Raw genomic sequence first — 18,045 nt, forward strand, 5'->3', positions numbered from 1 at the left:
CAAACACAAAGACAGGCAATAAAAGAAGAAATGAGGGACAAAAAAAGTTATAAGAAATAGTGAAAACAAATAACAAAATGGTAATGGTAAATCCTTCTCATGAATCATTATTTTAAATGTAAGTGTTTTAAAATCCCCAGTCAAGGGGCACATGAGTGGCTCAGTCAGTTAAGCATCCGACTTTAGCTCAGGTCATGATCTCACAGTTCATGGGTTCGAGCCCCGCGTCAGGCTGTGTGTTGACAGCTCAGAACCTGGAGCCTGCTTCGGATTCTGTATCTCCCTCTCTCTCTGACCCTCTCCTGCTCATGCTGCCTCTCTCTCTTTCTCTCAGAAATAAATAAAACATTAAAAACAAAATAAAATAAAATCCCCAGTCAAAACGAAGAGTGGTAGAATGGACAAAAACAACAGGAATCAGACTTCAGTTTTCCAATCTGGTATGTGAGAAGCTGGAAGTTCACACTCTACCCTAACAACAAGTAAAAAGCTGAACCAACTGAGAAGTCAGCAATTCTTTTTAGACTCATAAGAGAAGTAAGGTCACAGGGCAAATTTCTGCCCCCAAAACTGGAGAAACCAGTAAGTGGAGAAAAATTATAATTTGCCAGAGCAGAAATCTCCATGAGAAGCAGTTCCAGGATAAGGCAATACAAACCATAATTGACAAGTTGCTGGAGGCTTAGTCTAGGCAAGCCTGAGAGACAATCTCCAGGGCATCTCAGTCATTGAAGGGTCCCTACACTTTTGTGAGTTTTACCTCTGGGAGCTCATCAGGTCCTCACAGTGTTATGAAAGAAAAATCCTCTCATGATTGGCAGGGGGATGAGAAAGTGAACCATTTTGAAATACACCAGAGCATTCTGTTCTTAACAATGTCTGCCTGTAGGAAAAACTAGTTAACCAAACCCTAACCTGCTAGGATTTTATCAGAGTCTAACTGGCCTGGAAGAAGGGAAATACTCAATCCCAGCTGCCACTAGCCTTCCATGTAGGAAAGGGAAATAACCAACTTCAATCCACCTTAGACACATGATCCCTCCTAAGGGGAATGAGGGAGAAACTAAGTATAATACAAGGACTTTATAGTTCAGATGCAAAAGATGTAAAATTCACTAAAAGATGAGATCTAATCATAGAAAAATAGAGAATTTCCCTTTAGCCTACATTTTACTGTCACATTATTAAGACCTATTTATGGAAGTTTTTTCACTGAAGACATCATGTCTGAGTATCAAGAAAGAATTACAAGACATACAAAAAGGCAAAAAAATACAGCTTGAAGAGAAAGAGTGAAATTCAGAACCAAATTTAGATATGTGGCAGGGATGTTGGAGTTATCAGATCATGAATTTTAAAAACTATATTAATATACTAAGAACTTTAATGAACAAAACACACAACATGCAAAAACAAATGGGCAATGTAAGTACAAAGATAGAAATCCTAAGAAAGAACCAAATAGAAATGCTAAAGGTCAAAACCAGTAACAGAAAAGAAGAAAGCTTTTCATGGGATTATTAGTAGACTCGGCATAGGTGAAGGAAGATGTGTGATTATGAGAATACCTCAATAGAAACCTCCAAAATTGAGAAGCACAGAGAATAAGACTAAAAAAAAGAAAAGAATAAAAGCAATATCCAAGGACGGTGGGACAACCTACAAGAGGTGGAACATATGAGTAATGGGAATGCTAGAGGGATGAAAAGAAGAGATAGGAACATAAGAAATATTTGAAATGATAACGATGGAGAATTTTCTCAAATTAATGCCAGACACCTAGCTACATATCAAGGAAGCTCAGATTATACCAAGTAGGATAAACAAAAAAAAAAATTACATCTAAGCCTATCATCTTCAAACAGCAGAGAATTAAAGATGAGGGGAAAAATCCTAAAAGAAGCCAGAGTTAAAAAAAAATAAAAAAATTAAAAAAAACAAGTTATAAAGGAACAAAGATAAAAATTACATCTGATTTATCCTCAGAAATCATGTAAGCAAGAAAAGTGGAGTGAATGAAATCTTGAGGAAAAAATCTTGAGGATTCTTTGCCCTGCAAAATAATTCTTCGGAAGTGAAGGAGAAATAAAGACTTTCTCAAACAAAAACTGAGAGAATTTATTACAAGTACACCAGTTTAGAAGAAATGTTAAATGATTCTTTAGAGAGAAGGAAATGATATAGGCCAAACACTCAGATCTACATAAAGTCAGTGATTGTAATCTATCACATCAACAGAGGACTTGAATACTATAGAACAATTGAACATAATGTATTCAGAACATTCCTTACAATGATTGCAGAATATATTTCTCAAATACACATGGAATATTCTGCAGAAGAGACCATATGCTAGAGCACAAAACAAGATTTAACAAACATAAAAAGATTGAAATCATACAGTATATTTTTCTATTATAATAGATTGAAACTAAACTCAACAGACGAAGAACCAGAAAATCGATAAATATGTAGAAAAAGGGTGCTTGGGGTCTCAATTGGTTAAGCATCGACTTTGGCTCGGGTCATGACCTCCTAGTTCAAGCCCTGTCTGTGCTGACAGCTCAGAGCCTAGAGCTTGCTTGGGATTCTGTGTCTTCCTCTCTCTCTGCTCCTCCCCCACTTAAATTCTTTCTCTCTCTCTCTCTCTCTCTAAAAAATAAATAAGCATTGAAAAAAATTTTTTAATTTAAAAAAAACAAACAAAAATTTAAACAACTCACACAAACAATCAATGGATCAAGAAGGAAATCACAAGAACAATTAGAAAATATTGCAGAAATAAAATGAAAACACTATATTCCAAACAACACTTAGGACAGTGAAATGTATAGCCATAAACCCTTATATTAAAAAAGAAAAACTGAAATTTACATGTTTATACAGATAAATCATGCTTAAGGGTAAAAAATGAAAGTTCTTCTAAGATCAGGACCAAGATGCCTGATCTCACCACTTCTTCTGTTCAACATAATACTGGAAGTTCTAGCCATATCAGTTAGAAATGGAAGAAGTAAAAGGCATCCAGGTTGGAAAGGAAAATGTAAAAAGCATCTCTGTTCTCAGATGACGTGATCTTATATGTAGCGAATCTTGAATATCCTGCCAAAAAACGTAGAAATAATAAACAAAGTCAATAAAAATTCAGCATACAAAATCAATAAGCAAACATCAGTTGCATTTTTGTACACTAACAACAAACATTCCAAAAGGGAAATTAAGAAAATGATGCAATGTACAATAAAACAAAATACCCAAATAGTGCAGTAAAATAGATGGTTGTAACAGTTTGGAGATAGGAACAAAAAGAATAAAGTATTTAGGAATAAACTTAACCAAGGAAGTGGAAGATGTGCACACTGAAATCTGTAAAACTTTGCTGAGGGAAATTAAAGAAGAAATCAGTAAATAAGAGGACATCCCAGGTCATGGGTTAGAAGTCTTGATATTGTTAAGGTGTCTATATGACACCTCTCTGAGGAAGATCTACAAAAAGATGCTCAACATCTCTAATCAAAACCACAGTGGGAGGACTTCACACCCATTACAATGTCTGTTATTTTTTAAAGGGGGGAGGCGTTGGGGGGTACAAAGGGGGAAGAAGGAGAGGAGAGGGAAAGAACAAGTAGAGTTCCGCTATTATGGAACCATAATAAAGGAATATCATTCACACAAACACAATGTTTATATGTGAAACAGCAAGGAGATACAAGAAATTTAAGTATGGCAAAGTGGAGGGTGATCATAATTTGGAAATAGGATGCTCTGTGAATGTCATGTAACAGAAACTACTTTAAACCATCTAAAACCCTTGGATGCGTAAGATAGAAGCACCAAAAATAAAGCAAGATAACTTCTTAAGAACAATAATGACAATAACTTGGGAAATCTAGAACTTTCTTTTTCGACACAAAGAGAAGCATGTGTGAAAGGGAAGCATATGCATCAGAAATATCTTGTCCTAGTTTACATTCCCACCAACCCTCTGGAAAACAGTGTGGAGGTTCCTCAGGAAACTAACAATAGAACTCCCCTNCTTGTCCTAATATTAGAGTAATGTCTGAAAAGACCACATGCAAATTTACAATCATTTGAATGTACTATTTCTTTTAAGTTTATTTATTTTGAAGAAGGTTGGAGGGGCAGAAAGAGAAAGGGAAAGAGAATCTCAAGCCCGATGTGGGGCTTGCTCCCAGAAATTGTGAGATCATGACCTGAGCTGAAACCAAGAGTCAGACACTTAACTGACTGAGCCACCCAGATTCCTCAAATGTAGTGAGTAGTTCTTGTGTTTATATTCTATGTACATGTATATGCATATATATTTTGATGGTAAGGTCTACCTCTGACCTGTGTGTTTCTCTTATGTCTGCTTCTTTTACACTCCCTCCTACCTGCAGCACAATGTCAGCCCTTTCTAAGGAGACTTTGAGATCAGAGTCAATGGCCAGAGAGGGATTACGGTTTGGGTTTATTTGCAGAGCTGTCCCTCAGGAGATGAAGGGCCAGAAGTTTCAAACTCCATTCTCTGAGGTGGCCACAACAGGGAATCTAGTTCCCACTCCTGCTGGGATAGGTTATATATTGACCAAGAAATCTAAGAAAGCCTAATAAGAAGGTAACGGGGGAGGCTTTGATTAATTTTTGTAAGGGAATATTATGCATCTGCCAGGACTCTGCTCCATAGGCTACAAGTCAAGAGTGGGGTCTTAGATGACAATTTCTACCACATTCTTCACTCAGTACTCAGTAGTAGGAAAAGTGGGGATTGTTTTAAGTATTTAGTAATCCCTGTTTTTTCTGATACCTGCAGGATAGTTAAGACAATGGCTTTTCATGGCAGTAGAAAAATTCAAGTTAGGATAGGACCATAGCTGAAAGTAGGCTCAAAAAACAAGCACAAAAGGAGGCAACAGGGAACTAAGAGTCCTGGAAGAAGGACTTAGGTATCGTCTCACTACTGTCAGAGGATCTCAATTAGCCAATTTGTCAGTATTACTCTAAACTTAGAGAGGGGCTAATTGTTTTTATCATTCTTTCCTTCATTCCCTCTTTCCTTCTTTCCATCTAGCTTCCCATGTTTCTTTCTCCTTCTTTTTCCTTCATGCCTTATTGCTTCCTTCAAGTTTTCACCTCTTTCCTTATTTTGTTTGACTTTCTCTGTTCAAAATGAATGATCAAATGATGGGGTAAGATGCCTTGGATATTGCTTAGAGTAAGGTAAAACTTCATTAATTATTCCTGACTTGGGAGAGCTATGTCCGTGATCAGTTCTTCCCTCAAACACCTTTATTTCAACTTATCTGACCACTCTCTTGGATGTTCCTCTTCCACACAATAGGGCAAAACCCTTTGTTGCCTTATGCTTCACTATGATCTAAGCAACAAAGGGATTCACATCGTTCTAGTAAGAAATGTAGACCCCAAGGTCTAAAGGTTCTCGGCTTGTTGAATACCTGTACCTGTCTCTGTTTAAGCTTTGTTTAATGGTGTTTATCTATAAGTGTTTATTGAATACTTCAGTGAGTGAAGAATACCTGTTGGCTCAGAAGGTGACGTTTTGAATTTGAATTCATGTGAAAATTCATATTAAATAAAACATACTGAAGGCATTTGGCATATAAGGTATCATTATATCTGTATAGCTTTTAACCTGTGTTTCTATATTTCTGTGTGACCATGTGTATGTATCTGCACATTTTTGTCTTTGCCTTAATTTATTATGTTTGTCTTCAACATCTTCAATCTGGGAAGTCATTATAGTATGTATTAATTCAGAAACTATCTTTACTCTTTACTCTGAAGTTTTGGTTCAGAACTTCATAAGATGTTATATAACCTCTAAGCATTGACTATGCTCATAATAATTATAAATGATCTGTTCCTTGAATTCAATTGTGTCCAATACCAGAAATCTTCCTTTTGGTTAATCCAGTATATGCAGATAGGTAAGAAACAATCCCACTGCCTTCCCTTGCACTGTAATAAAACAAAAAATAATTTGAAATTATTTGAAACCATTCTTGTGCTTTTTTTTCTTCTAGGAATGGGCCATACATATCTCCTACTCTAGCCAAATCCAGAATGGCACATCAAAATATAACCGTGTTCCATCCATCCAGATTTTTTCTTTTAGGCATCCCAGGGCTTGAGACTACACATGCCTAGATTTCATTGCCCTTCTGTTGCATTTACCTTATGGATCTTATGGGCAATGTCACAATCTTGATTGTCCTAAGGACAGAAAGAACCCTGCAGGATCCAATGTTCTTCTTCCTTGCCATTCTATCTGCCATAGATCTGGCCCTCTCCACAACCTCTGTTCCACGTATGTTGGGTATCTTTTGGTTTAACGCTCATAAAATTGGCTTTGGAGCTTGCGTGGCCCAGATGTTTCTCATACACACCTTCATAGAAATGAAGTCTGCTATTTTGTTGGCAATGGCCTTTGACTGCTGTGTAGCCATCTGTGACCCACTCTACTATATGACCATTCTGACAGTCTGGGTGCTGTCAAGAATTAGACTTCGGTTGCACTCAGTGTGGTTGTGCTCACAGTGCCCACAGTCTACCTAATCTACCGTCTTCCTTTTTGCAATGCCTGCATTATTGCCCATACCTACTGTGAGCACATGGGCATTGCCAAGTTGGCTTGTGCCAACATTTAAATCAATACTATCTATGGTCTCTTTGTGGCTTCCTTCCTTGTTCTTGCCCTGGTACTGGTTAGAATCTCCTATGGCTACATCCTCAGTGGTGTATTCCACCTGAAGTCACTAGAGGCATGTCACAAGACCCTGAGCACTTGTAGCTCCCATGCTGCAGTCATGTTTGTTTCCTACACACCCTCTCTCTTCTCCTTCCTCACTCACTGATTTGGCCAAAAAATACCTCTTTCTGTCCACATTCTTGTTGCCAACATCTATGTGGTCCTTCCACCTGCCTTCAACCCTATCATCTATGGGGTAAGGACGAAGCAAATCAGAGACTGTATGATCCAAGTATATACTAACAAGTGAGGAATACTATATCATTGATCTTTAGGGATGAAGACCTTTGTTCAATAACCATATTAACTCCACCTCCATTTTATACTTGACAAGCAGTTGCCAGTTTATTTGTCCATATGAGAAAATGTTAACCAAAGTCTCAAAATGGTATGACATAATCAGATTATCCAGGCTTTGAGAACTAATTTCTAATTTAAGTCTGTCATTAAGTTCTCATTAGTTTTGCTGAAGGATTGCAGTCTCTGACTGTGGTAGTTCATTATTCTGAGGAAAAGAGAAATCAGGAGACTTGCAGACGGTCCCTTATAATTTAATGCCTGGAAGTTTCTTTGATTACACCTGGTATTGATATGACATAATAGAATTCTGTGTGAAATGTTTACTGGTAAGTCTAAGCCTATTCCAAGTAAATTAGTTTTTAATTTACAAGCAAATTTAGTACATGTAAATTTACAATAAATTAGAATTAAATAAATAGATTTGAGAGTACAATTTTTATTCCTAATAAAGGACAACTTATGTTATAAATTCAAATCTGCCATCATCAATTGGAGTTATATTAACTTTTGGCAGTCATCTGTGCAGGGGTCTCATGAGCCTTCATTCTTGGAGTTTATCAACACCATTTTGCTGTGAGCAAGTTGGGTTTCTAATAGAAGTGAATGTCAAACCATGGTAGATAAAGAACCTGGAAGATAAATTTTTAGAGTCATCTTTGATTAGTGTTTTGATGGAATTTTTGGCAGAGTTTAGGGTAAACCTACCCTTTCTTTTCCAATGAAGACTAGTAAACAGGAATCAGTTTGTTTTCTTTTTTTTGCTACTGTGGTACTAATCTAAGTAGATGATATAAGATATCTTGAACTAATTGCCAAGGGGCTATCTCAATGTTCTGTTTGATCTCCTATTTTAGAGAGTACTACAGTTTCAGTCTCCAAGTGAATAGAAACTATAGATACAATGTGATTTACATAACTGCAGGGTCCATGTAGTTTATCCATTATTAAAATTCAAAAATGGGAATCAGTTATCTAATAATATGGTGATGCACATAAGTGTAGGGAATCTTTAACTACCCATTTTCTTAAATATTTTAAAGTTTCATTGTCCCCAGCTCCTTCTAAATACTTTGACAAAAGCATTTAATGTACCTTTCAATGTGTTTGCGAGAGTAAATAATATTCACTTCTTTGTTATGTCGATTTCACTTTAAGTAAAATGAATTTAGAATAGTTTAAGAAAAATGAGTTTATAACAATATATGAAGGTAAAATACACATAATATAGGGTAATTTTTTACATTATTAAGTGATATATTTCAATTTTTAAACTTAACAGTTCAATATAGTACAACCCCCTACCAACTGCTCATGCATACACGCTCTTTCTCTGTCTCTAAATAAATAAATATATAAATAAATAAACAGTAAAAAAAAAAGTTTTAGGTCCAACAACTGAATGAAACATTCTCTGTTTTCATGATTCAAAGTAGGCTTTTATTCATGTAACCTAGTTATTTCTTTCAAGACAGATTTACAAACTTTCAGGTCATGTATGCAGCACTGAGCTAGGAATGAAAACCCCCAAGATCTTCTTTTCCATTTTGGTTTTTCCAGTCAATTTCATTAACAAAATCATATATGGATTTTGTCAGTTTAACAAAATAGTATCAATTATATGGTTCACCCAGAAAATTGCCTCTTATATATATTTGATTAAGAGATTCCAATGGTGATATATTTTGTATTTTTATTGCCACGTCATAGCAATAATTTTTTTTTTTTTTCTTTTGTGACTCAGACCAGGGTGATGGTATTGGAGGTGGAAAAAAGGACTGATTTCTGGATATGTTTGAAAAAGAGCTAGCAGGTTTTGTTAATGAATTGGATATTGGATGTCAGGTGTGACCAAAAAAAAAATTTAAGGATGACTCTAAGTTTTCTGGACTAAGCAATTAGGAAGATGGAGTTGCCATCACCTGAGACTTTAAGACATAACCCAAATCTGCCCACCTCTCTCCATCTTTACCCCAGACCAAGCCACCATCATTTTTCCCTAGATCACCAAAGTGGCCCCTAACTGGTGGCCCTGCTGTCATTCTCATTCTCTAGTCTATCTTCATACCTACATTAGTGGCAGTTTTAAAATGTAAATCAGTTGGGATGCCTGAATGACTGCAGCTTAGGTCATGATCATGATCTCATGGTTCATGAGTCTGAACATACCTCAGACTCTTTGCTGACAGCTCAGAGCCTGGAGACTGCTTTGGATTCTGTCTCCCTGTCTCTCTGTCCCTCCTCCAGTCTCTCTCTCTCACTTATTTTCCCTATGGATGGAGTCACTGATGTCTTTACATCTAATCATATCATAAAACCAATTCAAGAAAACTTAGAACCAATTTAGAAATGTTATCTTTAGGATTATTTTCCTCAAGACCCCACTCTCAGTATCAAAATCTATATTAGAATTCTCCGTAGAAACAGAACTAATAGAATATATATATGAATATAATAGGACAAACTCTATCTATCTATCTATCTATCTATCTATCTATCTATCTATCTATCATCTATCTATCTATCTATCATTATCTATCCTGAGAGGAACTGGCTCATGTGATTGTGGAGACTGGCAAAACTGAAATCTGCAAGCAGAATAGCAGGCTGGAGACTGAGGGAAGAGTTGACGTTGCAGTGTCAAGTCCAAGGCAATCTGGGTGTAGAGTACCTTCTCCCTTGGGGGAACCTCAGTTCTTTTCTCTGAAGGCCTTCCATTGATTGGATGAGGCCTTCCCACATTATGAAGGATAATCTGCTTTACCCAACATCTACTGATTTGCTAATTCCATCTAAAAAGTGCCAGTCCAGCAACCTCTGGACTGGTGACCAAACATCTGGGTACACAGCCTAGCCAAGTTGATACATAATAACAACCACCACAAAAAGTAAACATGGCCAGCATGGCTCTTATCTTCATGGAACATAATAATAGTAGAGGGGATGAGAATTAAGGGACGTAAGTCTATACACAAATATGAGAAATGAATTAATTAAAGGAATACAGAGTTATCCTCCAAACAGTAATTTAGGAAAACCCTTAAATAAGAGAAAAAGAAAATGAAGAGAACACATTGATTTCTCAGAAGACAGGAAGTAAAAGATTAATTAATGGGGGGACTGATTCAATCACTAGAAAATATGGGGCCTAACACAATCAACATTTCATTAAATACTTGCTATAAACATGGACTGAAAGTTTGAAGCACTTTTTTACCTTGTATTTCTTTAAAGAACATTATTCTTTTAAGTCTTTAGATATAATTTACATCCCATTTATCATTAGACAACATTCATCTTTTTACTATTTTTACTATGGTTTTTACTATGTTTACAAAGTTTTGCAGCCACCCCCAAAATTTAAGTTCATCACTACAAATGGAAACTATGTGCCTGTGGCATGCATTCCTCATTTTCCATGGTTACAACACTTCCAAACATTCAGCATATGGCCTAACTTCTTACAATTTGAGAAAAATAAAAGTCATCTGCTTGGAATCTCAATTGATTACCAAATTCATATATGGATTGTATCTTTAGCCATCGTTTCCTTCATTCTTTCCTCCCTCTTGTTATAATGGAAAAATTTATGTTTTCCTACTTAACACCAATCTCACCGCTGTTGCCCTAATCAGTCCTTTGACAGTATATACCATCTTTTTAAACAACAGCATCTATACCAACTGTATTCTGTCTCCTCCAACTGCTCTACCATTTCTTCCCATTGCTCTTTTGTTCATTTTCCTCTAACCCTTAGAATATAGTTCCTTCAACATTCCATCCTAGCCTTCTTTTCTTATCTCTATAAATACCTGTCCTGAAAATTATACCTATTTTTATTCTTTAAGTATAAATTATGCATCTAACTCAAGTCAATCCACAGCACTTTGCTTGTAATTCTCTTTAATATTTCTCATTATTTATAGAACAAAGTCCAAACACCTTCAAATATTTTATAGACTACATAATCACAACCCACTTCTGCCTTATTGAATTTATTTACCTGGGAAAGACAGAAGCCTATGAGATAGGCCCACCTGGGGTTTGCAGGAAGAGAACAAAGCCCTGTCACCCCTCAGCTTCCCAGACTGAGGAGTGTGACTGGAAGGTTTGAAAACACACCACACTGGGACAGATAAGCAGAAAGACCTGGACAGGAGGTAGAATGGTAAGGAAGATAAACAAAGACACCAGAGAAAACAAGAAACTAACATCAAACACCTAACAGGAGATTGAAACCCAAGAGGGTGGTCAGTTTACTGGGCTATGGAGTGGTGAACTGATCTGACTCTGTGGGAGACTTGGAGGGGCTTTACCAGACAAGGGAGACAGGATCTGAGACTGCTCATTAAGTGTATGGCACCCAGGACCTACAAGGTTTTGGTGACGGCCTGTATGCCATGCTGGTGTTGAGACAGCCTCCTCAGATCCTGAGCCTGGTCAAGCTGACTCCTGCATTGGGCTGACAATGGGCTGTGTGGGTGGGGCCATGCCCAGACCTACCTCAGAAGTCTTGCCTGAGAGCCAGGACAGTTTTACTTGATAGTGCTTTGATCTGGGTGAGTTTCTAGCCAATTGGAGTCTTGAGCTAGAGCCCATATTTCAAAAGCTAGAGCAGTTCAGTTCCCTTGCTCACACAAAGAGAGGCCTCAGCCCTGTTCAGACTTGGGGAAGGTGGGGGAAGTTACCTAGAATACATCTCCGTGCCTTCTTTGCTCTGCAAATGATCAGACACTCAGGGAAGAACACAGGGCACCACGTGCAGTCCTGCCAACCTTTTAGACAGGCCAAGGACCCTGTGCAACATGCCTGAGGACCAGGTTCACAGCTGACTAAAGAACATTCACCATGGGAGGCAAAAAGATCAGCTACCTGAGGGCCTTCTCGTCCCTCCTGTTAAAGCACACAACTGAAGGCAGGGCCTGGGTACCAGCAGTGAAAAGGTGAGTGTGGCACATAGGCTCTAACGTGCCTGCTTGTGGCCTCCTCTTGTCTGTCACCTTAGGGCAGAGGCTTTGGGCATGGTGTTTTCAGAGTGGCAATTCATGGTGGTCCCCAAAGTCCTCCCTTTCCTCTGTCATAATCTTCTGCTATGTGATCTGTAATTTACTTTTCTCAGGGTCACCCTTTTCCAATCACTTCCAACCACTTTTTCTCTTAAAAGGTCAAGTGCTTCCTCCTTCAGTGTTCCTGGAAGCACACCTCATTTCTTTTAGGATAATTCATTTCTTGGGTGTTTACTCAGCCACAGGACACCCTCTGTGGGGTGCTGCTGACAGGTTCTAACTAAGGCTAACACCAGACTGCAGCCCAGGCTTTCATAAAGGTTGGGTCTGGGATCATTTATGACCCCTTCCTCCAAGGCTTCCTGAGGCCAGTTTGAGTTTCCTGAGGCTGCTTCCTGGATAATAAGTTAATCCTGGAGGCACTGGGCTGTGTCGAGGCCCAGCATGAAAGAAAGCACTGGGGTGTCATCAGCGTTTCTGGGGTCTCTGTTCCAGCTGCAGGCTCACACAGCATACACACTTGGGGCTAGGCCTTGGTGACCATATATTATATGAGGTACACTCCTACTACATTCTTTTGTATGTGGATATCCAGTTGCCCCACTACCATCTGTTGAAAACACTTTTCCTCATTGAAATATCTTGCCATCTTTGGCAAAAATCAATTGACCATAGATGTAAGGTTTATTTATGGACTCTCAATGACATTCCATTAATGTGTCTATCCTTACATCATCGCCACCCTGTGTTGATTGCTGTAGCTTTGCAGGCAATTTTAAAATCTGGAGGAAATGTAAGTCCTCCCACTTTGTTTTTCTTTTTCATTTCTAAAGACTTTATTTTTTTAAAGCAGATAATAAAATTTAGAGGCAAGTACAGATATTTCCCAGACTCCTTGCCCCTCCCACACACATAGCCTTTCTTATTATCAATACCCCCCACAAGAGTGCTACATTTATTACAGTTAGGAACCTATATTGACACATCATAATTATTCAAAGTCTATAGTTTACTTTAGGAATCACTCTTGGTGTTGCACATTTAGTTTGGACAAAATAATTTATTTTGGACAAATTTATTTTTTTTTATTTTGTTTTAAAGTTTATTTATTTATTTCGAGGCATAGAGTGAGAAAGAGAGGGTGAAGGAGGATCAGAGAGAAGGAAAGACAGATTTCCTGGCTAACAGCACAGAGCCAGACTCCAGGCTCGAAGAACCATGACATCATGACTTGAGCCAAGATCAAGTATTGAATGCTTAACTGAGCCACCCAGGTGCCCTTGGGTTTGGAGAAATTTAGAATGACTTGCATCCTTTTTTATGATATCAGAAAGTATTTTCACTGCAACAAAACCCCCTGTGTTCTGGCTATTCATTTCTTCCCAGAGTATACTTGCCTGGCAACCACTTATCTTTTTATTTTTTCCATAGTTTTGCCCTTTCCAGAAAGTCATGTAGTTGGATTCATACAAAGTGTAGCTGTTTTAGATTCTTTCACTTACTAATACGTATTTAAGATTTCCCTATGTCTTTCCATGGCTTGATATTCTTTCTTTTTCCCCAAGCAGTACTAAGCAATATTGCATTGTCTGGATATATCAGTTTATCCATTCATATACCTTGGTTGCTTCTAAGCTTTGGCAATTATGAATAAAGCTGCTATACATTCTTGTGCAAGTTTCTGTGTGGACATACACTTTCAACTTTTTTGGGTAATAGTTTAAAATCTGAGTGTAAAAGCCTTGTGCTGTTATTTTTTATTATTTTATTTTCTGATTTTATTGTAAGTGAAACTGTTTATTAGGTTAATTTTTAGGTTTCTCGTTGTTGCATGTGAATAAAAATATTTATATGTGGAATTTTTATCCTGAAACCTTGAAAATATCATTTATTAGATACAACAATTTTTTTGTGGATCCCATAGTAGTTTTTATATACAAAACTATGCCATATGAATAGATATAATATTACTTCTTTCTTTCTAATCCGGATGCTTACCTTTTGTGTGTTTTTCTTGCCTAATTGCACTGGCTAGAATTACTACTATATTGTTGAATAAAAGTGGCAAGAAGGGACATACTTATCTTGTTCCTAATCTTAAGGGGGCATTTTTCAATTGTTGATTGTAAAATACAACACTTAAGGCTAGGTATTCATATATGAATTTTATCAGCTTGAACAAACTTCCTTCTATTCATATTATGTTTTTAGTTTTGTTTTTAATCATGAAAATATGTTGGATTTGGGCAAATGATTTTTTGTTTGTTTCACGAGAATACCTAGGGTGTACTGTCATAAAAAACTTCTCAAGTGTATTACAATACCATTCTCTGTAGTCATCATGCAATACATTAGATCCTCAGAACTTATTAATTTTATAACTTAAAGTTTGTAGTTCTTGACCGATATCTCCTCATTTCCCTCTAGGCCCTGACAAACACATCACACTCTGTTTTTCAGTTCAACTTTTTTTCTTTTTTTTTAGATTCCACATGTAACTGATACCATAAACTCTTTGTAGTTTTTTATCTGGTTTACCTTACTTAGCAAAATGTCCACCAAATCCATTCACATTTTTGCAAATGGCAGGATTTGCTTTATTTTATGACTGGAAAACATTCCATTGTATATACATACCACAACTTCTTTATCCATTCATTCTTCAATGGACACTTAGGTTGTTTCTATATATGAGCTATTGGGAAAAATGATGCAATAAGCATGGAAGTGCAGATATCTCTTTGAGATGATGATTTGACTTTCTCTGGATTTATTTCCAGAAGTGGTATTGATAGATCACGTGATAGTTCGATTTTTAGATTTTAGAGGAAACTCGATATTGTTTTCTATAATGGTGGTAAGGTTTACAAGCCCACCAACAGTGTACACGTGTTCCCTTTTCTCCACACCTTCAGCAACACTTGTTATCTCTTGCTGTTTTGATAATAGCCATTCTAACAGGTATGAGGTGATATCTCATTGTAGTTTTGATTTGCATTTCCCTTATGACTAGTGATATTGAGGACCTTTTCACATACATCTAGGTCATTTATATATCTTCTTTAGAAAAATACATTTTCAGATATTTTGCCCATTTTTTAATTCAATAAATTGGGCATTCACAGCTAAATTGCATGAATTTTTAAAAAATATATTTTAGATATTAATCATTTATCAAATATATAGTTTATAAATGTACCCTCTAATTCCATAGGTAGCTTTTTCATTTTGTTGATTGTTTCCTTTGCTGTGCAGAATAAGTCCCTTCTGTTTATTTTTGCTTTTGTGCCTTTTTTTTTTGCATTTGCTTTTGTTGCTTCTGCTTCCTAATTTCAAATTATGTTACAAAGCTATAGTAATCAAAATAGTATGGTACTGGAATACTGAAATAGTATTTTATTTCATTTGTATAATGAAACAGAAAATAGAGCACAGAAATTAAGTCTAGTCATATTCCATCAAATAATCTTTGACAGGGCTCTTAGAACATGCAATGGGGAAAGGATAATCTCTTCAATAAATAGTTCAGAGGAAACTGATACATGCATGCAAAAGAATGAAATTGGACCCCTGTCTTACACCTCTGACAAAAATTAACTTGAAATGGATTAAAAATTTAAATAGAAGGCCTTAACTCATAAAACTTCTAGAAGAAAAAACAAAGAAAAAAATTTTGACATTGGTCTTGGCAGTGTTTTTGGATAAGTCACCATAAGCACGGGCAACCAAAGCCAAAAAAAGTAAATGGGACTACATCATACAGAAAACCTTCTGCATAGTGCTGGAATCAATCAATGAATTTGAAAGACAACCTACAGAGTGGGACAAATATTTGCAACCATACATCAGCTAAGGGTTTAATACCCAAAGTATATAACGTACTCATACAACTCAACAGCAAAAACTCAAGTAATCTAATTAAAAATGGGCAAAAGACCTGAAGAGTCATTTTCCCAAAGAAGACATACAAATGGCCAACAGAACATGAAAAGGTGCTCAACATCATTCATCATCAGTGAAATGCAAACAAGAACTATGATGACATATTACTTTATACCTGTTAGCATGGCTAGTATCAAAAAGGTATGAGATAACAAATGTTGGTGAGGATGCAGGAAAAAGGGAACTCTTGTGTTCTGTTGGTGGAAATGTAAATCAGTATAGCCACTGTTGAAAACAGTATGGAAGTTGCAATACATTAAAAATAGAACTGCCTTTTGATCAAGCAATCCCACTCATGGGTATATGTTCAAAGAACCAAAAGTAAGTATCTCAAATAGATATCTGAACTCCCAAGTGTACTATAGCATTATTTACAATAGCCAAGCTATGGAAACAGTCTAAGTGTCTGTCAATGCACGATTTGATGAAAATATGTGTAAAAGAATATTATACATCCATAAAAGAAATATTGTCATTTGCAACAACATGAATGAATATGGATGGCATTAGGCTAAATGAAGCCAGAGGAAATAAATATTGTGTGGTATCATTTATATTTAGAATCTTAAAAATAATTTTTCATGGAAACATAGAATGGTGGAAATCAGGGTTTAGGGGGAGGGAAAAATGGTAGATGTATGTTGATGGGCAGAAACTTTCAGATAAATAAGTCCACAGAATCTAATGTACAACATGGTGGCTAGTTAATAATATGGTATTTATATTTGAAGTTTGTTATAAGTAGAATTTAAACATTCTCACAACATACACACTTAACTGAGAAGCAATGGATGTATTAATCATCTTGATCTTGGTAAACATTCCACAGCATATATATGTATAAAATCATCACATTGTGTACTTTAAATATAAACAGTTATATTTCCCAATTATTCCTCAAAATAGTTAGGAAAAATTAAATAAAATACAATGCAATTAAAAGTCTGACTAGATTTCACTATAGTCAAAGGGTATCTCTTTATAAAGAATAAGGTCTAATATCATTATAGGTACACACGTATACACTTATACACACACACACACACACATATATATATATAATAATTTCACACTCTAACATCAATCTCTTTTTTGGAATGCATTTCCCACAATTTTCCACCCTATATTTGAACTGTAATAACATCTCCATAAATTGTTTCATGACTTCCTTCTTTTGTTAATTCTGTTCTTCTACTTAAAATTCTTCATTACATTTTTCACATAATTGGATCCAAATTATACTTTGAGAATCAATTTAAAAGTAATTAAGAAAAAAATAAAACTTATCTTTGATAAAAATCAAGAAATATTTTCCTAGAGAGAAAGAACATAATTGGAGAATGACTAGAATGAGGTCTAAGTGACTTTTCTGGGCTAGTAGAAATTTTCAATACCTTACAATACATGTAAGTAAAAACATGTACTTGTTTCTCTTGAGTAAATACCAAATAGTGAAACTGCTTGGCCAAGAAGCAGAGGTGTTTCTTTGCAGGTAAGCTTTGAGTAGAGATAAAATGATGAAAATGAATCCATATTAATGTGATGTATGAGAAAGAATAAATGAATATAAACTATTATCTGAAGAACTTAGCCATAAAATATAGTGGGAAAAGCTCTTGAATATTTCTGGGGAAAAGAGAGGTGGAATTATTTTCATAATAATTTAACATTTGTATATGCATATAGGAGAAATGACAGGGGTTAAATTAATGTACTAGAAAATGTAGAGAACTGATGAGACTCAATGTTGAAGAATTTGAGATAGACTAAATAAATAAATAAACAACCAAGAAACTAATTCTTGGTGAAACTGACAGGAAAAAAGAAAAGAACTGAGACTGCTAGAATATTTTCTTCTCCAGTCAAATAAATTATCATACATAGACTAAGGCTGGACAGCAGGCTAACAGCTTAGAAGTACTGAACATAAACCAGCTAGTGATGTTCTCACATGAAACTGGACAGTCTCTGGCAGTTGAGCCACATACAGAGGAAAAAAGCTCTATGTGCAAATTATGCTGAGATTTTGGT

At 36.1% G+C, this 18,045-nt stretch overlaps 1 pseudogene; it reads left to right on the top strand.

Moving 5' to 3' along the window:
• The first annotated feature begins 6,069 nt into the window (after positions 1-6,069).
• Positions 6,070-7,019, top strand: LOC144225562 (olfactory receptor 52J3-like; annotated as a pseudogene).
• The last annotated feature ends 11,026 nt before the right edge of the window (positions 7,020-18,045 follow it).

The sequence above is a fragment of the Crocuta crocuta genome, unplaced genomic scaffold, assembly GCF_008692635.1.
Source record: "Crocuta crocuta isolate KB4526 unplaced genomic scaffold, BGI_CrCroc_1.0 scaffold666, whole genome shotgun sequence".
NCBI lineage: Eukaryota > Metazoa > Chordata > Mammalia > Carnivora > Hyaenidae > Crocuta > Crocuta crocuta.